Genomic DNA, 27,424 nt, shown 5'->3' with positions numbered 1-27,424 from the left:
ATTAGTAGATGCAACTGATATGTCCATCAAGATCAAGATCAAGTTAGGTTTAAAAGCTTTGATCTATAATGCTTACTATGGTTTAGGGTTTAATTATTTGATAGAATCCCTTTTCCCAGGTACATCTGAAGCCATCTCTTAAAATTCTTCTTTCAATTTTTTACTCTAAGGTTTGGACAATGGCAACAGGTTAAAAAAAATCTTGTGGGTATTTAAATTGAACTCCTGTTTTATCTGTTTTTGAGCAATTATATTAGCTATTTAGATCCATTGATTGAATTCTAACAGTTTAGTGTTTTGTGCTGCTTTTAGTAGGGTATTATTTTTATAGTTTTATCATATGTTATGAATCTCTTTTTACTGGGGATTTACTGCATCATGTACTGTAACTCCTACAGAATTATATGGCTAAGAGGTTATATTGAAAGATTTAAAAAAATCAATCAGTTATTATAAAAGTATAAATAAATGTAATATACTATAAAACAACAAAACCTCAAATTAATACATGATAACAAAGGAAGGAAAGAGTATACACTGTACTGTTACTGAGTGATTTTCAGCACATTTCCAAACTAAAAAATTAATAGTACTATCTGACAATCTTTTATAAACTTATATTTTAAAGAGATGATAGTATAAATAAATACTATAAATAAATACTACTAAAATAAATAAATACTAATACTAATAAATAAATACTAATAAATAAATACTAATAAATAAATACTAATAAATAAATACTAATAAATGATTAATAAAGGTAAAAATTGTTTCCTATCAAGTCATAACAATGGATTATTTCATTCAAATTAACTACAGCAGAATTGGCTATAGCCTTTTTTTTTTTTTTTTGCAACTTCAGAGAAAGTGGTAGGGCCTTCTCCAACCCATAAACACTTTCCAAAGATTTTTGAACTAAAAAAAAAAAAAAATGTGAATGAATGAAGAACATAGGAACCAGGACAGAAGGAATAAGGAAGGAAAAGGAAGGTACCTTGTAAGGAATGGAATGAAAACTTCATTTTCTATTTCTTTAACTAATTTTTCATATATTTCTACAGCTTCTGTTTTTATTCATGTCATGTTCTCAGCTGCATAAAAACATCATTCAGTGCACGGGTGGGTGTTTTTCTTCTTCTTCCAAACAGCATGTATCAAGTTGAGTATTATTTTTTTAAAAAAAATCATGTGTACAGTTCTGTGGATTAGTTTCTTCATGTTTCCATTAACCAGCAAGTCCTTTTGGCTGTGAAACATTGTGTTTTATTTAAGCTAAAGCTTGTGCCATCAGGACCAGCCCAAAATGCTGTCAACTTCTCCCATTTCACTTACATAAATTGACTAGACTGGCAACTGAATCTTAGTACAACACTGATTGAATGCATCTTTTTTTCAATCCAAAAGCAACAGGCTAGTTTAGAAAGCTCAAAGCAGGTAGAAAAAAATAGCTTTTCCCCCACAAACCAACCTTCCACTTTTGCATTTAATAGCTATTATATGAGAAAATCTGTTTGGGTTCTCATATACCCCATGTTATAGGTATGGTTTTCTCCTCCAGACAACATGCAGTCTTCCAAGTTGTTTCTACTGTATGATTAAACTATAGTATTTGAGCTGATTATGATAATCCATCTTTGGTAAAGAAACCACATTATAGCCAGGGCTGGGATTCAAATTTCTTAACAACCGGTTCTGTGGGCATGGCCTAATTTGTGGGTATAGCTTGGTGGTCATGTGACTGGGTGGGTGTGCCTTGTATGTAAATATTGAAAGATACTACACAGGCATCACATCAAGACTGCCTTCAAAACAGACAGAAAAATAGCAGCCATCCTAAGAAACCCCAAAGATAAAATTGACTTGGAAAACCAAGGCATATATGAAGTCCCCTGTGCATCATGCCCTGCCACATACATTGGACAGACCAATAGAAGAATAAGTACCCGCCTGGATGAACACAAAAATGCAGTAAAAAAGCTGGAATACACTTCCTCACTAGTCCAACACATGAAAGCAACAGGTCATAGCATTGACTTCAATGGCACCAAAACCCTAGCCACTATAGAAAACCCTAGCCACAGAATTATCAGAGAAGCCATAGAGATTGAAAAAAGACCTGAAAGCATGAATAGAAGAGATGACTCCACCAGACTGTCAATTATTTGGAAGCCTGCACTCACAAACAAAGAAATCTCCACACCACTAGCCAGGCAAACACCTGGGCACAAACAGATCCCCCCTGATACCTCCAGCTCAAACATACCCCAACTAGGCACCCAGATGAAACCTAGCTTCCTAACAAATGATAGCCATCCATTTACTCAGAGCCAAGCCGCACTAAAAGCCTCCAATACAGGAAACACAATATTGCCACCAATCAAGACAAAAAAAGGCACAAAACAGACAGAAGATATTAGAAACACCAATCAAGCAGAACACAGCAAACTCCGAGACCAATAAACACAGACCAAGACTCCCAACCAATCAGGATGAAGAAAAAACCATTCTGGCACAGCAATAGGCTGCCCCAAATTTAAATCTGAAACCACTGTAAAAGTCTGACCCACAGACGGACACAATACAGAAGCCTGATGATGGCAGATGAGATTCTGCTGAAACGTTGCTACAACTTTAAAAGAACAACTACAAGGACGTGGGAAAATACCCAACCAAGCCGAATACCATACATGTAAGTACCAAAACTTAAGAAAATATATATATATATATATATATATATATATATATATATATATATATATATATATATATATATATATATATATATATATATATATATATATATATATATATTATATATATATATATAATATATATAATATAATATAATATATATATATATATAATATATATATATATATTATATATAATATATATATATATATATATATATATATATATATATATATATATATATATATATTATATATATATAATATATATATATATATATATATATATATATATATATATTATATTATATATAATATTATAATATTATATATAATATATAATAATTTGTTTTCTTAAGTTTTCATGTGCACTTATTCTTCTGTTAGTTTGTCCGATGTATGTGGTGGGGCAGGTGGTGCAAGGGATTTCGTATATTCCTTGGTTTTCTAACTCGATTTTGTCTTTAGGGTTTCTTAGGATGGTGGATATTTTTTTGTTTGTGCAGAATGCACAACATTGTTTACCCTAACTGGTTTGGGTAAAAATAATAAATAAGTTATCATGGTTTGTTGGTTAAAGTGTGTGTAACTTTAACTACAAGAATGTAATTAAGGGTGTGGTTGTAAAAGCACCATAAAAGAAGCAAGTCAATTGCAGCTCTCTCTCTCTGACTTAATGATCCCTAATTGCTGAATGGATTGATGACTGCGTTTTTCCTTACTGGAACGGAGGAGAGAAAGGAGTGTTGATTTCTCAACGGAGAGAAGAGATAATACAGACTGATTTATTGTAAGTGAACTGACATTGGCTATTCAACACGGACTTTGCAAATTGAGTATACACGACTGGACTGACTGAAATGATACATGACTAATGGACCGTTTATTTTGACTATGCTATAATTCCTAATGGAATAAACTATATTTTTGATAGCACAAGCGTATCTGTATTTTTACTGCGTGTTAACTAAAGTACAAACTTATCTCACACATTTACCTGTCTGCCTATCTGACTACGCTACACATTCTGTTTAGTTTGTTTTCCTTAACACTCATTGGGGAATTCAGGCTTAACACTGGTTATGGGCCCAGAGACTGCAATGTCAGTTTAACTAGGATAAAAAACAGGTTTATGTAAAAAGTGAGATTTTGTGTTGTTACACGTTACAGTAAACAGACAGCTTTGTTTTTATTAATTATAGTTTTATATCCATATATTGAAACATGGCACAAGTCAGTCTACAAAGTTTGTCCCTTATATCCAAGCTGGATGGAACAAACTATGTTTCATGGTCTATGAAATGTAGTCTACTTCTACGAAGAGAAGGTCTGTGGAACATAATTGAAAACCCACCAAACGTAGAGGAATGGGATACTGAAAATGAGGAAGATAGTCAAAAGATAGAAGACTTTAAACAGAAAAATTGAACAAGCTCTTTGCATCATAGGACTAACACTATCTGATCAGCAACTTGTTCATATACGCGGAGAGCAAACAGCTGTTGGGTGTTGGCAAAAACTGAAGAGGATTTATGTCCGAGATAACGTTGGTGCTCACATAAATCTAACACGGAAGCTTTTCCGGACACATCTCCAAAAGCATGGTGATATGCTGAGTCATTTGAATACTATGAAAAGAATTTTTCAAGAACTGCATGAGAAGGAACTTATTTTCTCTGAACTACACCAGGTCTACATAATTCTATCTTCATTAAACGAAAGTTTTGATGACTACGTAACTTCCCTTGAAATTTTACCTAAAAAAAGCCTAACTTTAACTGATATCACTGGCAGATTGATTGAAGAGGCCAGAAGAAGGCTTGAAAGAGATCAGTTAAGGAGGGAGCAACCTCAAAAGGAAGATAATGAACCTACTGCATACGCAATTAAAAAGTGTTTTAATTGTGGAGGAAGAGGACATTTGGCAAGATTTTGTAAGAAAGCAAAGCGCCAGAATGCAAGTCAGAATACTGGAAGCCATCAAAGAAAAAATAAAAATTTTGAGTTAGCCATGTTAAGCCTGGATTCCCCAACGGGTGTTAAGGAAAACAAACTAAACAGAATGTGCAGCGAAGTCAGATAGGAAGACAGGTAAATGTGTGAGATAAGCTTTCTCGTTAACACGCAGTAAAAATACAGATACGCTTGTGCTACCAAAAATATAATTTATTCCATTTAAGAATTATAGCATAGTCATGTAAACAATCCAGTAGTCATATATCAATTTCAGTCAAGTCTTGTCAGGGATACTCTATTTGCAAAGTCCGTGTTGAATAGCCAATGTCAGTACACTTACAATAAATCTGTCCAATCTTTATTTTCTCTCCGTTGAGAAAATATCTTCAAAGTAATCCAACACTTCTTCTCCTCCCCGATCCAGCAAGAACGCAGTCTTCAATAAGCCAGCCAGTAAGGCCCAGAGAGTGCCTTGCTGCTTATATAGTACTTTTACAGCTGCACCCTTAATTACATTCCTTTAGCTTAAAGTCACATACACTTTATCTGACAAACCATGATTCATCATTTTATTATCTTTACCCAAAACAGTTAGGGTAAAACAATGTTATCCCTAAGATTCTCCCCTTTTGGTTAATAATAATAAATATTACAATAATATATCCATTTACACTTTCAAATCATAATTGTCACAACTCTCTTTAAATTTTACAACACCTTGTGCTTTTGTAAACTGGTCTGCAATATTTTCTTCCGTCATGCAGTACTCAAGTTTAATTAGACCATTTTTCACAGATTCTCTTACATTTAAGTATCTTAAATCAGTATGCTTTGATCTAGTCTTTACAGCAATATTAGTAGCTAATTGTATGGCTGCCTGGTTGTCTTCGTACACAATAATAGATTCTTTAACAGTTATACCCATGTCTAATAATAACTGTTTGTACAGAATTAAGTCAGTGCATAGTAATGACAGACATGAAAATTCTGCTTCCATCGTTGACAAGCTAATATGCTGTTGTCTGATTGACCTCCACCCTATTAGTGTCTTACCAAATAATATAGCCATCCCAGATGTTGATTTTCTAGTGTTTATGTCAGTTGCAAAACTTGCATCTGCATAGGCACTAAGATTCAAATCACCTTTTGGCTCTAGATACAATGCATGGTGCATTGTTCCTTTAAGATATCTTAAAATTCTCTTTAATGCTTGCCAATGACATTGATGTGGATCATTATTAAATCTTGCCAGCTGATTAATACTATAAGCTATATCTGGCCTTGACCAATTGCTTATATATGATAAGCTACCAATCAAAGATTGATAGATGGTCTTATCAAATTTGGGACTTTGAGCATCAATTTTGCAAATTTCCTGACTCATTGGAGTCTTTGCAGGCTTACAAAGTTCCATTTTATACAATTTAATTAATTGGCAAATTTTATCCTCTTGAGATATCTTAAATCCTTTTGTGGTTTTATTAATTGTCAATCCTAGATACTTTTTGATTTCACCTAAATGCTTTAATTTTATCCTTTTGGCTAATAATGAAATAATCTCAGTAGCTTCATTATTGGTCTTAGTAATCAAAGCAATATCATCTGTAAATAATAACAATAATGACACCGTTCCATTATTTTCTCTTTTAAACATACATGGATCTGCTAAACCAGATTTAAACCCTATATTGTTTAATTCTTTCACAATATATTGGTTCCATTCATAGCCAGATTGTTTCAATCCATATAAACTCTTCTTGAGTTTCCAACAATCATTGCTATTTACTTTATTATCTTTTATACCAATTGGTTTTTTCAAATATATTGTATGCTGCAATGGTGAAGGAAATGAAAGTATATGAAGATACCAAATTACCTCCAGGAGAAAAATCCATTGGGTGCAAATGGATATTCAAAGTAAAGACTGGAAATAATGGGACAGTTACTTATAAGGCTAGGTTAGTAGCTCAAGAATTTAATCAAAATGCATTTGATTATGATGAGGTATTTGCACCAAATTTAAAGGCTACAACTTTAAGAGCAGCTTTAGTGTGGGCAGCTAAGAAGAATTATATAGTTAACCATTTAGACGTAGAAACTGCCTATCTACATGCACCATTGCAGCATACAATATATTTGAAAAAACCAGTTAGTATAAATGATAATAAAGTAAATAGCAATGATTGTTGGAAACTCAAAAAGAGTCCATATGGATTGAAACAATCTGGCTATGAATGGAACCAATATATTGTGAAAGAATTAAACAATATAGGGTTTAAATCCAGTTTAGCAGATCCATGTATGTTTAAAAGAGAAAATAATGGAACAGTGTCATTATTGTTATTATTTACAGATGATATTGCTTTGATTACTAACACCAATAATGAAGCTACTGAGATTATTTCATTATTAGCCAAAAAGATAAAATTAAAGCATTTAGGTGAAATTAAAAAGTATCTAGGATTGACAATTAACAAAACCACAAATGGATTTAAGATATCTCAAGAAGATAAAATTTGCCAATTAATTAAATTGTATAAAATGGAACTTTGTAAGCCGGCAAATACTCCAATGAGTCAGGAAGTTTGCCAAACTGATGCTCAAAGTCCCAAATTCGATAAGACCATCTATCAATCTTTGATTGGTAGCTTATCATATATAAGCAATTGGTCAAGGCCAGATATTGCTTATAGTGTTAATCAGCTGGCACGATTTAATAATGATCCACATCAATGTCATTGGCAAGCATTAAAGAGAATTTTAAGATATCTTAAAGGAACAATGCACCATGCATTGTATCTAGAGCTAAAAGGTGATTTGATTCTTAGTGCCTATGCAGATGCAAGTTTTGCAACTGACATAAACACTAGAAAATCAACATCTGGGATGGCTATATTATTTGGTAAGACACTAATAGGGTGGAGGTCAATCAGACAACAGCATATCAGCTTGTCCACGATGGAAGCAGAATTTTCATGTCTGAGTTAATTCTGTACAAACAGTTATTATTAGACATGGGTATAACTGTTAAAGATTCCATTATTGTGTACGAGGACAACCAGGCAGCCATACAGTTAGCTACTAATATTGCTGTAAAGACTAGATCAAAGCATACTGATTTAAGATACTTAAATGTTAGAGAATCTGTGAAAAATGGTCTAATTAAACTAGAGTACTGCATGACGGAAGAAAACATTGCAGACCAGTTTACAAAAGCTCAAGGTGTAGTAAAATTTAAAGAGAGTTGTAACAATTATGATTTAAAGGTGTAAATGGTTATATTATTATTATATTATTATTATTACCCAAAAGGGGAGAATGTTAGGGATAACATTGTTTACCCTAACTGGTTTGGGTAAAAATAATAAATAAGTTATCATGGTTTGTTGGTTAAAGTGTGTGTAACTTTAACTACAAGAATGTAATTAAGGGTGTGGTTGTAAAAGCACCATAAAAGAAGCAAGTCAATTGCAGCTCTCTCTCTCTGACTTAATGATCCCTAATTACTGAATGGATTGATGACTGCGTTTTCCTTACTGGAACGGAGGAGAGAAAGGAGTGTTGATTTCTCAACGGAGAGAAGAGATAATACGGACTGATTTATTGTAAGTGAACTGACATTGGCTATTCAACACGGACTTTGCAAATTGAGTATACACGACTGGACTGACTGAAATGATACATGACTAATGGACCATTTATTTTGACTATGCTATAATTCCTAATGGAATAAACTATATTTTTGATAGCACAAGCGTATCTGTATTTTTACTGCGCATTAACTAAAATACAAACTTATCTTACACATTTACCTGTCTGCCTATCTGACTACGCTACACATTCTGTTTAGTTTGTTTTCCTTAACACTCGTTGGGGAATTCAGGCTTAACAGCCCCCACCCAATCAAGTCACACCCCCACTAGCAGTTAAAAGGAAGAAGCAGCTGCAATCTCACATTACTCTGAGAAGCACAGAGTCGAAACTTTTACCCAAAATAAGGCAAAGCAGATTGAGTTGCTTGGAGAATCATAGATTCACTCACAGATCTACCTTTCTTCAATCTGCTGCCTGAGTCTGCTCTGAAAAATAGAAGCTTCAATCCTAAGGAAGGTTTGGATCTGCTCTCAGGCCACTTCTCCCCCATCCCCCCAATCCCCTGAATACTACCCCTGACTGGGCCTCAGGGAAGCCTCCTGGGCGAAGGCAAAGCAGTACAACAGCGATTTAGATTAGCTAGAAAGCAGAAATCCGACAGGAGGGGGGGCAGACAGTGGCCCGATTTGCCACTTCTCTGAACTGCAGAAAATTGTAACAACCGGTTCTATAGAATTGGTCCAAACTGGTAGAATCCCACCCCTGATTATAGCGAGTATTTTTGACTGATTTCAGTGCTCTCTGGAACCAATGTGAGATTGAAATAAAATGACCATGGCAAAGCAAATGTATTGTAAATGCAGTCTTTCAATTGCTTACCTATCATACTATTACATTGAAAGATATTCATTGTTTTGAACATATATTAGCTTCGGTATAGCTTCTGCATGGTTATTTCAGGAAAGAAATATTTTACAGACCTAACTGATATTTGACATAGTACCACCAAATTCCCTTGATTTGATCAGTGTTCCAGATATTGCCACTGTGCAATTAATGTTCTAGCTATGAATTGTGGCAGTCCCACTTATGATCAGATGAGATCATAAATATTACATCTCTTCATTTCTTACAATTTTTCAGCCTGCAGACAACAGTTTCAGATTTGGGAGACAAAACCAAGGACTTCATACTAATTGTATCCCTGCTGGTAAAATTGTATTATCTCCTGACAAGTGGGCAAATTTGGAGCACTTCCTTTTCTAAGAATATTTGTTGCTCAAACACATTACTCTCCCAGTGCATATTAATTTTTCTATTCTTCTTAAAGATTGTGAATATACATGTGTATCCATTGCAAGTTCTAGTTAAACACAAGGAAATGAAGCAGTTAAATTTAACTGCTTCATTTGTATTTGAAAATAACAGAACCCAAGAAGTGATACATGCATTTTTATTATATTGCACACCTCGATACATACATAAACCTTTTTTTGTTTATTATTTATTACCTTTTAGCATAAAAGTGCTTAGCGAAATAAGACTTTTTAAAAATTTCATTCATTCAAACTTTTACTTTGGAAATATATCATTTGATTTTAAAAGATACGGGTCCTTTGCTTTTTCATGAATAAACATGAGCATTTCGCTTGGTGAGATGAGAATATTCAGAGAGTGAGAGGTAACTGAAGACTCATTTTATGTGGAAGCATAAAACAAAAGCTGTTGATCAAACGCCCAGGGCCAACTTTCCATCTAAAATAATCTCATGGATGCTTAATAGTTCGCATTTGGTGTCTATGCAAAACAACCACCCTTTTTGTAATCAATTCTTTTTTTCTGAGTCTGAAGCAATCAAGACCAAGTAATCCCTGTAAACCACTTAATTTGTTCAACTAAGCCATCTGCTCATCACTTCTATAGTGAAAGAAGTTTTAAAAAATCCCTAAAATAATTTAGTAAAGCTTAGTTGACTAGAGATATAAAAAGAGGTAGTCAAGGGAATCATAGTTTCTTAAAAGTGAATTAAATTTCCAATCCAACCTTGTGGAATAGGAGGAACCTCACAATATCTTTTCTTTCATTTTCAACATTTTGAATCAGTCCAAAGAAGGACCAGATGTCTGGAGAAATCAGTTCAAGTGCTAATATCTGTTCAAGCTCTTTCCCACTTTCCTTTTTCTAAAAAACTGTTTAAATATAAACTTCTGTTTAAATATAAACAATATAAACTGTTATATAAACAATATTAACTGTTTAAATATAAACAATATAAACTGTTTAAATATAAACTTCTATAGTGAAAGAAGTTTTAAAAAATCCCTAAAATAATTTAGTAAAGCTTAGTTGACTAGAGATATAAAAAGAGGTAGTCAAGGGAATCATAGTTTCTTAAAAGTGAATTAAATTTCCAATCCAACCTTGTGGAATAGGAGGAACCTCACAATATCTTTTCTTTCATTTTCAACATTTTGAATCAGTCCAAAGAAGGACCAGATGTCTGGAGAAATCAGTTCAAGTGCTAATATCTGTTCAAGCTCTTTCCCACTTTCCTTTTTCTAAAAAACTGTTTAAATATAAACTGAAAGTGTATATTCCATTGATTCCCTCTGTATGTGTATTTTTTCACATTAATGTAATTAATGAAAATAGAACTCATACTAAACACATTGAAAGAATTTTAAGACAAGGTTGATTCTGCAAGGCAACAAGGCTATTTTTGTTATCCATGCACAACAATAAAAAAAATCAGTTGATTTAGATATTGTGTAGTAGTCAAAAGGGGGAAGGTGTTGAAGAAAAAAATCTTGTGAAATTTCTTTTGATATCTCTTGAGCAGTAAGTCAAAACAGTCAAGATTGTTATTAGCAACAAAGCCCACTTTCTTTTACATTCAACAAACATTAAAAGGGCAGACCTTTGTTTGCCTGATTACAGCCTACCATTTTGATGTTTCCCCCACCCCCATGGATGCCTCTGCATTTGACAATGATATTCCAATAAAAATAAACTAAGTGTTTTCATCAAAGAGACCAACAATAGAACATGTATTGCAAATCTTTTTATGGATAAAGATTGCTAAGTGAAGACGCATTAGATTCATGGGAAAAGGGCAAAGGAATTGTTATTTGCAGAAGAATACTGTAATTTCGAGCTTATATGTAATGGTTCATCTGCAAGCCAAAATCTTCAAGATGGAAATGTTTTTAACCATATATTGTATAACTATGGATTACTGCTATGTGACTTCAGTGGGGCTGTCCTCAAAGTCTCCCTGAAAACTTCAACTGGTCAAGAATGTGAGCTGAACTGGCTTCCAGTTTCTTTCTGGTGCAATTCAAGGTGCTGGTCAACACCTTTACAGCCTTATGTAGCACAGGACCAAGTTATCTGCAGGACCAGCTTTCCTCAAGAACAACTATCCATCCTATCAGATGAGATAGGATGGGTACACTGTTAGGTCCTTTCCCTAAATATTGCCATCTGAAGGGAAGCATTCTTAATCTATGGCAGCTCCTGCCCTATGAAATTTCTCCTGAAGTTCAGCAGGTCTTCACTGTCCTAGCCTTCCATAAAGTTTTGAAGACCTGGCTTGTCTCCCAAGTGCTGGGATAAGATTAGGTGGCTGCAGATCAAAAGCTTGATTTGGTGCCAGGTTTTTATGGCTTTTAATGGTTTAATTTTTTTTTTAGTTTTATAGTAACAGTTAGGATGCTGGGCTGACAAACGGCAGGCTCATGTTCAAAATCTCGTCGCTGCCATGGGACAAGGTGAGCTCCCATCACACACTTCAGCTTCTGCAGACCTAGCAGTTTGAAAGTGGGCAACTGCAAGTCGACAGATGGGTACCACTTTGGTGGGCAATTTAACAGGTACTAACAGTAGCCCCTTCTGGGCTTCTCCTTAGCAACAGTAATGTCACCATTCAATCTTTTCAACCCAGAAGTGCTTTGGTGCTCCTGTCATGACTCTGGTAGTAGTTTTATAATTGTAATATGGCTTTTATGCTGTTTCCTTTTGATGAGGAGCTGCTCTGATTCTGAGAGGCTCTATAAATATTTTAAATTAAATAAAATAAAAATATATTCATATATACATGCCTACATAAATACATATATGAACTGACCTATGTACCATCCACTCCCAGGATTCAATGTCGTTTACAAACAAGCAACACACAATCACAAAAATAAAAATTTAAACTAACCTAGCACACCATGAGTAAGATATGCCTACTCATTTAAAAATCTTTCTAAATTCATCGGCTCAATTTTTAAATGAATTATATGTGGGTCCATTTATGCATCAATTTAAACATGGAAATAAATTATTATGTTATTTTTAAAATGTATTAAAGTGAGGTGAGGTGAGGCGAGGTTCATTTGGACACCTTTCACAGGTAAAATCACCTCTCTAGCTGAATAAATCAAGCATATGAAAATAGTGCTGAACAATTAACATCCTAGCTATCCATTTTATATCAGGAAGTTCATAAAAATCAATGTGCTTCTCAAGAAGTAGAGAATAAAGTTTAGAAATAAAATACAAGACATAATAATTGGCCTTATCCATGAATGAAATCATATTGAAGCTTAGCAAAATAACAGTCAGTTATAACTTTCTGAATGGGTCATCATTTAAAATAAAATGCAGTGTATCTTAATTAATGGTAGAACCCAGAAAGCACAATAGAAGCAATTTCAGTATTATTCTACAAAATAAGATTTTAAGATGTAATTTTATACTTTTTAAAGCTTTTCTATTATTCAAAAATAACCTGGCCTTTGTAATTTTTCAGAAAGAAAAATCCATCCAACATTGAATGTTCAATACCAAAACTGATGGGTGTTTATTGTAAATTAATAAAAAAATCAAAAGCAATTATAGATAAATTAGATCTTTTTTTTTTACATTACATTTTCAGATACCTTTATTTTGACAGTTGAATAAATCCATGAGTATTTTTACTGAGCTACCTGTAATAATTATAAAATCATCTGTCAAGTGCTTACACTGTACACCAAATCATTAAGACATAAAGAAATTAATATTTCAGTGATTACATTTAATCAATACCATCATTTTTTAAAATCCAGATTGTAGAAAAAAACCAAGACTGGTGGATTATCTTGCAGTTATGATATTTCCTACATTGAAGACAGCAAAGTCCACATTCTGGGCAGAGATGACCACTGGTGTGAGAGAGGGTCAAAGAGGCAACCTATATCAAAATTAAACAGCCCTCTCACAACAGAGGATATGGTACCGCCTATTTCCTGCCTACAACACAGTCCTTTCAGCAGTACCAAAAAGGTTTCACACCCTGATGCAGGTGGCCCTGAGAATATAGTTAAACTCTCAAATGGCTTCTATGACTCTCAGAGACCTAATGACCAACCTTCAGAGTGCTAACAATTAGATTTATTTATTTTATTTATTTATTTTATTTATTTGATTTGCCAATTGTTTACAAGATAATAAGTATAAGTGTATACATAGTTGTGAATACATGAAATATGGGTACATATAAGAAAAAAAAAAGAAGAATAAGAGAAACAATAGGACAGGCACGGTAGGCACGTTGGTGCGCTTATGCACGCCCCTACAGACCTCTTAGGAAAGGGGTGAGGTCAATAGTAGACAGTCTAAGGTTAAAGTTTTTGGGGTTTGGGAAGAAACTACAGAGTCGGGTAGAGTATTCCAGACATTGACCACTCTATTGCTGAAGTCATATTTCCTGCAATCAAGTTTGGTGCGGTAAACTTTGAGTTTGTATCTATTGTGTGCTCTTGTGTTGTTATGGTTGAAGCTGAAGTATTCACTGACAGGTAGGACATTGCAATGTATGATTTTATATACCATGCTTAAATCAGACCGAAGACGGCGTAATTCAAGGTTTTCTAGTTCTAGAATTTCAAGTCTGGTGGCATAAGGTATTCTACAACGAGTAGAGGAGTGGAGAACTCTTCTTGTGAAATATTTCTGGACTTTCTCAATTGTGCTAATATCAGATGTAATGTGGGTTCCAGACTGATGAACTGTATTCGAGTATTGGTCTAGCAAATGTTTTGTATGCTCTGGTTAGTAGTGTGATATTACCAGAGAAAAAGCTACGTAGGATTAGGTTAACAACTCTTAATGCCTTTTTGGCTATGTAGTTGCAGTGGGCTCTAGCACTTAGATCATTAGAGGTGAGTATTCCAAGGTCCTTTACAGAGCTTGGGTCATCAACAAGATCTTGACTATTCAGCTTGTATTTTATTTTCTGATTTTTTTTGCCAATATGTAAGACAGAGCATTTATTTGTTGAGATTTGAAGTTGCCATTTGTTTGACCATTCTGATACATAGTCAAGATCTTTTTGTAGGGTAGCAGTATTGTCTGTGGTATAAAACAGCTTTACATCATCAGCGAAAAGAACATAATTGCTCTTAATATGATCACAGAGGTCATTTATGTAGAGTATGAAGAGAGTTGGTCCTAGAACACTGCCTTGGGAGACACCACTTTTGACAGGTACAGAATTTGATAGGACGTTCCCAATTTTGACCATTTGTTGTCTGTTTGCCAGGAATGCTTCTATCCAGTTATTCAGTTGTCCAGAGATACCATAGGATTTTATTTTTAGGAGTAGTTTGTCGTGTACCACTGAATCAAAGGCTTTACAGAAGTCTATGTAGATTGCGTCTATTGCTTTGCCCTGGTCGAGTTGTGTCGTCCATATGTTTTTGCAGTGTAAGAGTTGCAGATTACAGGATAGTTTTTTCTGAAACCAAATTGTTTATTGGAGAGTAGGTTGTTTGTCTCTAAGTGGAGGATGATGGATTGGTTAATAATTGATTCCATGACTTTACAGGTGACGCAGCATAAGGAGATTGGTCTGTAATTTTCAACTAGGCTTGGGTCTCCCTTTTTGAAGATGGGGATGACTGTGGCTTGTGACCATAGGTTAGGCAAGGAGCTGGTCCTGAAAGATTTTTCAAAGATTATGCTTAGAGGTTTGGCTATGGCAGTGGATAGCTTTTTTTAAGAAGTAGGCACATATTCCATCCGGTCCAATAGATAGAGATGGTTTTAGATTGCGTAGTGCTTTTTCAACATTGTCTTCTGTAAAATCGATATGTATTAGATCATTGTTGTTATCTGTGGTACGGCTAGGAAATACTGGGCATGATCCGTTGCTGTTTACAAATACTGAGCCGAAGAATGTGTTAAAGCGGTTGGCTTTAATGGTGTCGTCGTTGCAGTCTTTACCATCAGGTCCTATCAAGGGTGGGATGGACCTTGAGTCTTTTAGTTTGTTGTTTACAAAATTGTAAAAAGCACGGGTGGAATTGGTGCTTAGAAGGTTTTCCTCTTGTTTAATGTGATAATTGGTGCATTCGGTCTTTATCTGGTGGCATAAATTTTTGTATCGGCTTTTGAAATTGGCAACGTGACCAGATTTGTTTTTCCGCCAGAGTGATCTCTTTTTGGATTGAAGTTTCCTTATTGTTATGGGTAATCTGCTTTTTTGTTTTGTTTTGGGAGTTGTTGTTGGTACATATAGTTTGATGACTCTTTTGACTTCAAGTAAAAATATGTTGTAATGGTCTTCAACAGTATTGCATCCAGTGAATAGAGATTGCCAATCAAGGGATGAGAGATCGCTGTCTATAAGATCATAGTTGCCTTTTTTGAAGTTACAATTGGGGATTACATCATTGTGGTGATTTTTGTGTGGGCGTATGTTGAGACAAAAGTCAATCATATTGTGGTCACTGCTGGAAAAGGGTTCTTTAGTTTGTATTCGTAAATTAAATTCAAACTATTGCAGAAGATGAGATCGAGGCAGTTGTTTAGTCTAGTGTTGTTGGTTACTAGTTGTTCCAGTCCCAGATTTGTAATAGCATTGTAGAAGGTTGTGTGTATGATTTCAGTTGTACATTCATTTAGGGTCCAGTCAATATGAGGCAGATTGAAATCACCAAAAAGATAAAAGGGTATGGGCAGGATGCAGCCCATGTTAGTAATGTATTTAGCTTGTTTACATGTTCGATGTCATAATCAGGTGCTCTGTAACATAGTAAGAATCGAATTGTGATATTTAAGGATAGTTCACAGATGATGGTCTCAGGAAGAGCAAGCTCCTGGGTAACTTGGATATTTTTTAGATGTAAGGACTTTTTATAGAAGATAGCAACACCACCTCCTCTACGAATTTCACGATCTGATCGGTAAACATGATAGTCCCTTACTGTGGTAATGGAGTCAGGGAGAGAAGCATTGAGCCATGTTTCATAGACAAATATAATGTCGAATTTAGCCATATTTAGTAGAAAAATTCAGGTATTTTATTCACGAGGCTTCTTGCATTGAGTAGTTTGCATTTAAGGCCAGTAGTAGTTGGAATTGAGGTAGTTAGGGGCGTGCGTGCCTAGTCTTGGGTGATGGTGGATCGGTTGAGGTAGGGTTGTGGTTGAGGGTTAAAGCTGAGTTGTGGGTTGTGTGGCTTACTTTTGATACAGTCAGCATGGTAGTCAATGTACAGGTCCTTCTCTCCATTGTCTAGACGTTTTTGAGTTCAGTGCGGAGTACACGGGAGCGGGCACGTTGCTGTATGGTTAGGTCAGGGCGACAACAGAGGTTCTTATGGTTGGTGTTGGTGTTGGCGAGTGAATTTATAGTGTAAATGAATTTACGTTTGCTTGATTCATTTTTGCAGATGACCCTGCACAAGCGTGGGGCCACAGAGCCGTCTCTGTTTTTGAGCTCTCGGTCAATGCGGGAAATGTCAAGTATTTCATCAGCGGAGATGGTTGATGCTTGATAATCACTGATGATGTTTCGGGCAGTTGTGATGTCATCATTGTCATTGATGTCCTCTAGACCAAATAAGATGGCGTTTCCGTTCACGCTCAACGGCTTCTCTGATGAGGATTGGGATATCAATATTTGTCTGGGTTGTGTTTATTTGTGGATTGGGTTTTGGATTGGGTTGTGGTTGTTGGGTAGAGATGTGGTTTGTAGCTATTGGATGTTCAGGTTTTTGCGTTGTGTCTTTTTTTTCAAGGTTGGATATTCTTTCTTTTACGGCGTCCAGGGATGCTACTATGGTGTTAAGGGATGTTTCAATGGTTTCGATGGTATCAACTCTTTCAGACAGATCCAGTTTGGGTCTGCATGATTTGCAGAGATATGGAAACTCATTGGATGATTCTAGGTATTGAATCATTTGCTCAGGTAATCCCAAGCAGTCATGATGAGTGTATTTTTTACACAGAAAACATTTGATGGAGTTTTCATTATCCTTTAGATTTTTGTAGCATTTAAGGCATGTGCAGGAGTCTTGTGGTTCATTGGTGGGAATTATCTTCTCTTTAGGTTGTGGTTTGACATTGGATTTTCTTTTTGGCATGGTAGGTTTGTTAAGATAGTACGTTGATTGAATTAATTAAAGGAACAATTTTGGGTAATCTATATAGCCAATATCACATCAAACAATCAATTGCAGTAATCTCTCTCATCAGATAATATTCCTGAGCAACAATCAGCCTAATCAATTAATTACTCTAATCACTAATCAATTAATTTATTTTCAATTAATTAATCAATTAATTAATCAATCAGCCTAATCAATTAATTACTCTAAACACTAATCAATTAATTACACTAATCATTAATCACACTGTTCATTTAAATTCACTAAATCATTGATTTTACTATTCAATTAAATTACATGAATCTTGATCTTTTCAACTAGTCAGTAATCACACTATTTGCACTAAACACTCTAGTCACACTAATCAATTAGGACAATAAATCAATTGAACCATTAATAAAATATTTTATAGAAATTGATTATCTAACCGTTGATATAGGTGATGATGTAGAAAAGTTGTAAGTTTTGAGGTAATGAGTTAATCAGTGTTTGATTAAAGTAATGAGGTAGTATTAAGAGTCTGCAAGGAAAGGGTTAATGCTGTTGTTGACTGAGAGGAATTTGTTGCTCTTTGTAATAGTAGATTGCTATTACTCTGTAGTTGTAACACGATGCTCAAAGGGTTTTTGAAATAGTGTAAAACTTTCTTAAAGCTCTTCAAGTTGAGTAGTAGAAAAGAAAAATACAGTCACGTGGCTTGGGTTAATTTATCCGATCTGTCCTTTACTTCCAACTAAATCTGGTAGTAACTCCGGATCGTTAATCGCAGCTATTTTCCTCCTTAGAGTTCCACTTTCCAAGGAAAATTCCACTGCAGAAATTGGAGTGATTTTCCACCAGGATTAAGCACGCTGTTGCGAAAGATCGCTCCTTTCTTTTACTTCAGCCACAGCTTTGATCTAGCCCGCCAAGTCTCTTCTTAGTTCGGATGGAGGGGCCCTCTTCGGGTGCGAGCCTCAGGGCTTTTCCTCCCTCCTTGTTTATTTCTTTTTTCTGCCAGCTAACAGATGTGAAAACTGCGTGGGGATATTAAAAGAAATGCATTGTCTGGCGTGGAAGACAACTTCTATCAGCTGTGTGAGGGATTCAAATGAAGGTAGGTTATTTGCTCTCTGTAGGCAGGCTCCGAGTGAAGGAGAGGGCTTTGTTTCTCTGGGGAAGGAGAGGAGGTCTCCGGATCTGTTAGCAGGAATATTTGGGCTCCACCGGCTTCAGAATCTAGCGTTTTTGGGCTTGTTTTTGGGCTCAGGTTTACTCACAGTTACTGATGTAACAGCATCTTTAAAAGTGGTTTCTGGTGCGGGTGATGGCTTTATAGGGAGGTAATGCTTCAGGAGTGAGGTCTTCACCTTCCTAGTTGGGCGTCGCCATCTTATAGTTTTGAAGTCGCTAGCCCCAGGAACGCTGTCTTTGTTGCCGCTTGCCTTCCAGTCTTGACTGCCAAGAATGTAAATCCTCCCATTCCCCACCTTTCAGCCAGAACTGAAGAAGATTTTTGGATGAAAACAAGCACTTTTCAAAGAAAAAAAAAAGTCCAGTTGTATTTTGAAAAGCATCTTTGGGACATCCATGACCTGGATGATTGAGAATCTCCATAGATATTTCCTACAGTTAATTGCAGATATAACCATCATCATGTACAGTTTCTAGAAACAGCCACTCAGTAATGAATATCTTAGTTCAATGACAGAACACATATTGTACTTTCTATGCATAACTGTCTTCGGCATTTTCACACAGAAGGTCCAGGAAACAGATGAGAAGATAAACATCTGCAAGAAAATTTTTTACCAGCTAGATTAGACAGCTTCAAGACAAAGATAGCAGCCAGCTAGAATTAAGGAAATGTGACAAATGTTAAGTGACACTCATTCCAAAGTTAATATTGCATATGTTATATGTTCTTTAAAAGTTGTGCATGTGAAATTTAGTATTTGATAATGTTATGGTTATGAAATTGAAGCACAAAGTGTAAACCTGCAATTTGGAAGCATTGCAATTACAGATCAAATCCCAAACAAACCCATGAATCCAATTCTATTATTAGCCATCTCTCAATGAACCATTCTGGAAGCTACACAGAAATTAGTTAACACCAATTCTATCTTCCTATTCAGCAACTTGATTTCACTGCAACTAAAATTGAATTTATTTAAAGTCAAACTCCCAATTTTGAATTTCAAGGCCCTGGGAGAGCATTTCATTGAATTCAATCAAATTCTTTCAGCTGTAAATTGGACACATTAGATTCACATAAGTGAGTTGGAAAACTCTCCAGTTCATGATTAGTGAATCATCACAAAACCTAGATGGATTTGTCTTCACAATGTTAAGTCAAATAAACTTCCAAGAAATCATATTAACAGTATCTAAACATCCAGAAGCTGCAGCTTATAGTAGATCTTGTCTAATTAAAGCAAGAAAGTCCTTGATTCAACAAAGCTTCACTAGGGGCTTCTGAAAATTAAATTCCATGCACCTTTTATAGTGATCCACTTGAAAATCTTCAAATCTTAATTTCACAGATTTAACTGTGTAATCTCAATTCCTTGAAACAAAAAAAAAGATATAGCAAAATTAGTAATCTAGTCCTATAATAAAAAGGAAGAAGGAAAAAAGGAAGGAAGGAAGGAAGGAAGGAAGGAAGGAAGGAAGGAAGGAAGGAAGGAAGGAAGGAAGGAAGGAAGGAAGGAAGGAAGGAAGGAAGGAAGGAAGGAAAGGCCTCTCATACTTGTGATATGTGATATAAGTTACCGTATATATCTGATAAATATAATGCAGAATATTTTTAAAGGTTGATTAATGAAACTGGAATCTGGCTATATTATCCATTTGTATTCCTAATATAGAGCACAATCTCAAACTGCTTAATTTATTTAATCTAGAATCTGATACAGTTCTCTCTCCTTTCCCAGTGTTGTTGCTTTGTACAATGTAATGAAAATTCTATTTTGGAAGTGTAAAACTAATTAAGCTCATGTTTGCCTGAAACTACCTCAGAAGCAGTAGAAAAAATTTCAGATCTTTGCATTCTGCTTTGGAAGGCTTTGTTTGCAAATCTGTTTTCACTGGGTAATCCAGATAAAGCTTTGTGGAACTAAATAAAAATGAAGGTAGACCAGCAAAATGCTGTGGACATCGGAAATACTTAGACTTCAGCAAGGCGTTACATAAAGTAGATCACAACCTACTTCCTGATAAAGTCGAAAGATGTATTTGTATCTGGCAAACCATACTCAACAAGTAGTCATTAATGATACGACATCTACATGGAAGGAAAGAGGCAGTGGCGTACCACAGAGTTCCATCTTAGGCCCAGTATTCTTCAAAGTCTTCTAAATGACCTAGATGAGAAAATAAAAGAAGACCTCATCAAATTTGCAGATGACAATAATCTGGCAGGAATAGTCAACACCCCAGAAGACAAGCTCAGGATCCAAAAAGATCTTAACAGACTTGAACAATGGTACCTATCCAACAACATAAATGTAATGTGAAGAAAAGCAAAGTTTTACACTTAGGCAGGAAAAACCAAAGGTACAAGTACAGATTAGGCAAAATTTGGCTCAAAAACAGTAATTGTGAAAGGACCTTGCAGTCCTAGTGACAATCATTGAAACATGAGGCAGCAGTGTGTGGTAGCAGCCAAAACAATCCTTGGTTGTATAAACAGAGGCACAGAATCAAAATCATGTGAAGTATTAGTACCACTTTATAAAGCCTTGGTAAGACCACACCTGGAATACTGCATCCAGTTTAGGTCACCACATTATAAAAATATGTTGAGACTTTGGAAAAAGTGCAAAGAAAAGCAACTAAGACGATTAAGGGCCTGGAGACAAAAACATATGAAGAACAGTTGCAGGAATTGTGAATGGCCAGACTAGACAAAAGAAGGACTAGGGGTGACATATCTGTATTCCAGTATTTGAGGAGCTGCCACAAAGAAGATGGGTTAGCTTATTTTCCAAAGCATCAGAAAGCAAAGCAAGAAAGAATGGATGGAAACTACTCAAGGAGAGAAGCAACTCTAAGATTGTCAATGTCTGCAATCATCCAAATGACATCAAATTTCCTCCCCTCCTTTATCCCTCCCCCCGCTCCTATCAAAAGAATTAGGTCAATGCAGAACTTCCAAGCTTTAAAATTGAATTTCATATTGTTAAGCTGTAGCGTATTTCCCCAAAGAGCATTTCTGCTGTTAAAAAGACCTTTGAACAAAAAAGCTAACGTTCAGATTTTTGTTACTGTATTGCTTGGGCACTCTTTGTGTGAACTTGCTGAAATGAGCTCATCCATTTGTCCAAACTTCATAACTTTGACATACTAGTGAACAAACAGCTGAAAAGCCATCTCCCCTGAAGTGAGTGACATTTTAGGATCATTCCCTATCAGGCTAAAATTGCAATCAGAAGTCTTATTGTTACTTCAGCTGGTGCACAAATATGTCTCCCCAAGTAGCTTGTTTCTTTTTCACAGTCCCCTATGAAGCACCTTGCAGCAGACAGTACAATTATAGGCAAAGAGCAAGAAATGCAATCATATGTTCAAACTGATGATTAAAAAGTGGATATTGTTTCCTCACAAAAGCATCAGCTGCAGAGCTTCAGACAGGATATGGCTGCTTGCCTTTGAAAAGGACTGATTCAGTTAAACACAGACATCTTTCTGGAATGCTAATTAAGGAAAGAAACAGAACAGATTTATTGCTGATGTAATCTTATGGCCAATGATATAGATATATATGAACTATGGAACAATAAAATGGAACAGCAATAGAATCAAAGCATTCTCATCTAAATGCTGCTTTGCAGCGGGAATTCTATTAATACATTTTGATTTGGCAGGCCACATATTGCTTAAATGGTGAGACATAGGCATAGGCAATAGTAATATAAGAGGAACAGCATTTTTTCATCTGCTGGTGAGCTTAGTCTTTGACCTAAAGCCTCTGGGTCACACAACACCCACAAAGCAGAAGCCCTCTGACTATTGTCAGCAGTTTGTACATCAGTGTTTTTCAAACTTGACAACTTTAAGTTGTGTGGACGTCAATTCTGGGAATTGAAGCCCACACATCTTAAAATTGCCAAGTATGACAAACATATAGACCAGGGGTGTCCAACCTTTCACCTTCCCTGGGCCACATTAGAAGATGAAAATTTGGTTTGGGCCGCACATAATTAAATAAAATAAAATAAAATAAAATAAAATAAAATAATAAATTAAATTAAATTAAATTAAATTAAATTAAATTAAATTAAATTAAATTAAATTAAATTAAATTAAATTAAATTAAATTAAATTAAATTAAATTAAATTATTAATAAAATAATAAAATAAAATAAAATTATTATTTATTATTTATTATTAATTTATTATTAAAAATTATTTATTTTTTATTTTATAATTTTCCAGCCAAATTTTGCGGGGTGGGGGGGGGGAAGAAAGCTTGCCCGCCTCGCGCCTACCTCTCCTCCTGCAAATGCAGCAGCGGTGGCGGCGGCGGGGGCAGAAGCAGCAGCGGTGGCGGCGGCGGCGGGGCAGAAGCAGCAGCGGTGGCGGCGGGGGCAGAAGCAGCAGCGGCGGCGGGGGGGCAGAAGCAGCAGCGGTGGCGGCAGCGGGGGCAGAAGCAGCAGTGGTGGCGGCGGGGGCAGAAGCAGCAGCGGTGGCGGCTGTGGCAGCAACAGCAGGAGGTGGCGGGGCAGGACTTTTGGGCTATGGCTGCCCGCCTTTTCTCGCCTCGCCCTGCCTCGCACCTACCTCTCCTCCTGCAAATGCAGCAGCGGTGGCGGCGGGGGCAGAAGCAGCAGCGGCGGTGGTGGCGGGGGCAGAAGCAGCGGCAGTGGCGGCGGCGGGGGGGCAGAAGCGGCGGCGGCGGCGGCGGCGGCAACAGCAGGAGGTGGCGGGGCAGGACTTTTGGGCTGCGGCTGCCCGCCTTTTCTGTTGCTCGCCTCGCCCTGCCTCGCGCCTGCCTCTCCTCCTCCTCCTCGCTGGATCTTTCATGAAGGTTAGGGTGGGCGTTGGGCCGCATTACGAGGCGACCTGGGCCGCATGCGGCCCGTGGGCCGTGGGTTGGACAAGCCTGATATAGACCATAATGTGAGGGAACTAGAATGTTATTTAATGCATGGCTGGACAGCAATCCTAAATGCTAATTTAAAGTTGAATATAAGTGAAATAAAAAAATAAAAATAAACCCTGAATGCCTGATTTCCAGTCCAGTCTGCAAAAGTTCTATACTGGTATGATGGCTTTTCTGCAAGCTTTGCTCAGTTTTCTTGATCTTGTCTATCTGCAGCCCAATTCTGGGGAAATTCCTATATTCTAGAAATTCTTTCTATATCCCTCAGCACCAGTTCCTGCCTCTGCTTATGGCATTACGTACAAAAAGGTTGCCTGAAAGGTGGTATGACTTAAGGATGTTTGCAATAGGGAAATGTTACAGACTAGTTAAAAGCAGGTGCAACTGTGATGGTCAAATATAAGAATTCTTAAATGATCAACTTAATATATAGAGGAAGTACCTCTATTATACTTGGAGGGCAAATTGTCAAGCCCTGCAAAAACACACATAATTTTTATTTATTAAGGAAGACTGTTGAGTTCATTTGGACTGAAGGAAGTATCTGAAAATGAAAATGCTGTTGAAAATTAGTTCTTTATTTTGCAATACTTAACTTCCTGTTTTGTAACTTCCCAGAAAGCAAGACCTCTGAGAACTGTTTTGTTTGTTGTAGGATATAAATATAAAGCAACACATACTTTTTTTCCAATTAAATAAATAAATAAAAATTCAGATGGAACTGCCTGTTTTGCTCACTTTGAGGTCCCAGAATTAGGCAATGGTCCTGTTGGGTGGGAATTTCTCTCTCAACTGATATGAGAAGGCTGCTACCATATGTTGCTTACCCATTTGTATTCTAGTTTAAATTCTGCTGACCTACTTAGCCCACTGTTATTTATACTTTTCTTCCATGGTGAGATTTTTCAGTCTCTGCAGGGCAGCCCATTGAGACATTGATAGAAAACCCAAATGTTTGATTATTATACCAATGCTGCAACCACCAGTTCACTTTATGTCCCTCCCTTCCTCCTTCCTTCTCCCCCCTCTCTCGATGGACTTTTCCCTTAGGAAACAGTGAAAAGAATATCAGCGGGTTCCCAAGTCACAAAGTCACTTTTGATATACTGGAAGTCAAGCCTTCAGGTATGATTTGTAACCAAAGAGATGAATGGGAATCAGTAGCTTCATAAGTTTTTGCAATCTCGTCTCAGACAAGATACCTATGCAAATATGCAAACTAGGCTCATGCGCATTTTTGAAGAAGAATCTTTTTGGCCTATCATATCTATTGTATATTTAAACATATTCTGGCCTCAGCAATGCTTTATTCTGTGCAGAATAGGCTATGTATGGGTTGTTCAAAATAAATGTAAAATCAAGAGGAAGAGCAATATTTATCTCTTTTTAAAAAATATTATTTTCTAGGAAATGGGAAAAACATGATTTTGAAAAGAAAGGAATGTAACATATAATTTGTGTTCCATTTTGAACCAAGAGGCCTTGGCTGTAGCAATAGCTTGAGTTTTGTGTACTGAATTTTTTTAGAAGAATGTAGAAGAATCTGGAACTGTTTTCTTTCTCTTTGGCAAACTATTTGAGCGGTATTTTCAAGTAGAAGTGATTGAAATGCCCTGCTGGGGATTCTTATCAGGAACAAGGAATAATACACTAAGCTGCCAACTCCTGTGAAGCAATGACAGTAACTACAAGGAAGAATCTGCTTGCTGGAATGGAAGCAATAAAAGTCTCCCCATTTCAGTATCTCCATTATTCTTAGATGACTCTAGCTAGAATAGAATAGAATAGAATAGAATAGAATAGAATAGAATACTTTATTGGCCAAATGTGATTGGACACACAAGGAATTTGTCTTGGTGTAAATACTCTCAATATACATAAAAAAAGATACATTCAGCAGGAGTCGAGAGTCATAAGATACGACACTTAATGAGGGTACAATAAGCAATCAAATCATACTAGGAAACAGTCAATAAAAATTGTAAGGATACAAGCAACAAAGTTACAGTCATACAGTCACAAGTGAGAGGGGATGGGTGATGAGAAGATTAGTAGTGCAGACTTTGTAATAGTTGAACAGTGTTGAGAGAATTATTTGTTTAGCTGAGTGATGGCTTTCAGGGAAAAACTGTTCTTGTGTCTAGTTGTTCTGGTGTGCAGTGCTCAATAGCGTTTTGAGGGAAGGAATTGAAACAGTTTATGTCCGGGATGTGGGGGGGTCTGTAAATATTTTCACAGCCCTCTTTTTTTTTTTAAACAAGTTTTATTTTCAAGACAAACAATACATAAATACACATAAACACAAAACATAAAAGCATAAAAAATCTCTTTTCTGAAAGTTGCTTAGTCCCGGGTTAAAACTCTTGGTACAGACACAAATTCAAATTCATATTCATTTTACATACCATTTCATATCTTATTAACATTTTCAATTTTCTATATGACTTCTCCTCTCCTTTAAATTTTCTCAATTTTATTTTATTTTATTTATCTCCTCTCAATTCGTATCATAATATTTATTATTCTTTGTCTGTTCTATTCCAGCCAACCATTTATTTTTCTTCTTTAAAAAAAGAAGACTTCTCCTGTACACTATATGGAGTATGATGCCTTTATCTCTTTCCCCTATATTTATAATACTTAATATAAAACACATGACATACATTGGGATTCTGTCTGGTACATTCTAAAATTATACTATATTATCAAAAATAATACAAATCTATTCATTAGTGTTGGTATTCATTCATATCTTAAACGTTTAACTCATTGCTTTTCAATTAAATCACATACTTTTATGGGAGCCCTATTTTCCATAATTATCCCCCCCCCCACATCACATATTATAGCTCAATATTTCATTAAAATGTTCCTCCTTCTTCTACTTCAAATCTCATTTCACAAAAAATTTCACTAGTATACCATATTCTAATCATTAATATTAACAATCATTTATATCTTAAACATTTTATCCATTTCACCTTTTTGGCTGTGAGTGGGAAGGGAGAGTGAAAAAAATTAGAGCAAAATTTGAAAATAAGGAGAAGATTGCCTAGAATTGCAAAGAGTTGTTAAACATTAAAAAACTTCCAAAAAATATATTTGAAAAGGATTTGTGATTACTTTAACCCCAGAAAGAGAAAGTGAAGAAGAAGAAGGTATCTAAAAGAAATAGTCTGTTTGGATTGTTTGGTGATTTTGGAACCTTTGGAAATTACTTCTGATTAAATCATCTGGGTGGTTGTTTGGAAAAACTTTTTCTCTACACAATGGCATCATCTATGGATGGATTGAAACTTATATATCAAAAATATGAAAGAGAAAAACAAGGAGGGAAGATGGTCTTGGCACTATTTTTCAATACTTAGAAATGGCGGTTTATACTTATGTGAAGCAGAATGAGGATGATGGGGACAAAGAAGAAGAAGAAGCCATCTTTGATGAACAAATGACTGGAGAAGGGAAAAAGCAAGAGAAAAAGGAAAAAAGGTCTTTAAGATCTGGAAAAACAGCCCAAAAAGAGAAGAATAAGGTGAAAAGGGGACATTATGTTAAGAAACAACAGAAAGGGGGAAAGCAGAATAAAAGGGAGGTGGAGAGACAAGAGGTTAAAGAGGACAAGGAGAAGAAGAAGCAAGAGAGAAAGGAAGGGATGAGAAGTCCTAATGGTGGGGA

The sequence above is a fragment of the Notechis scutatus genome, chromosome 2 (genome assembly GCF_049901735.1).
Source record: "Notechis scutatus isolate UNSWTSFEM ecotype Mainland chromosome 2, rNotScu1.2, whole genome shotgun sequence".
NCBI classification, from domain to species: Eukaryota; Metazoa; Chordata; class Lepidosauria; order Squamata; family Elapidae; genus Notechis; species Notechis scutatus.
This window is presented reverse-complemented; position numbering follows the sequence as displayed.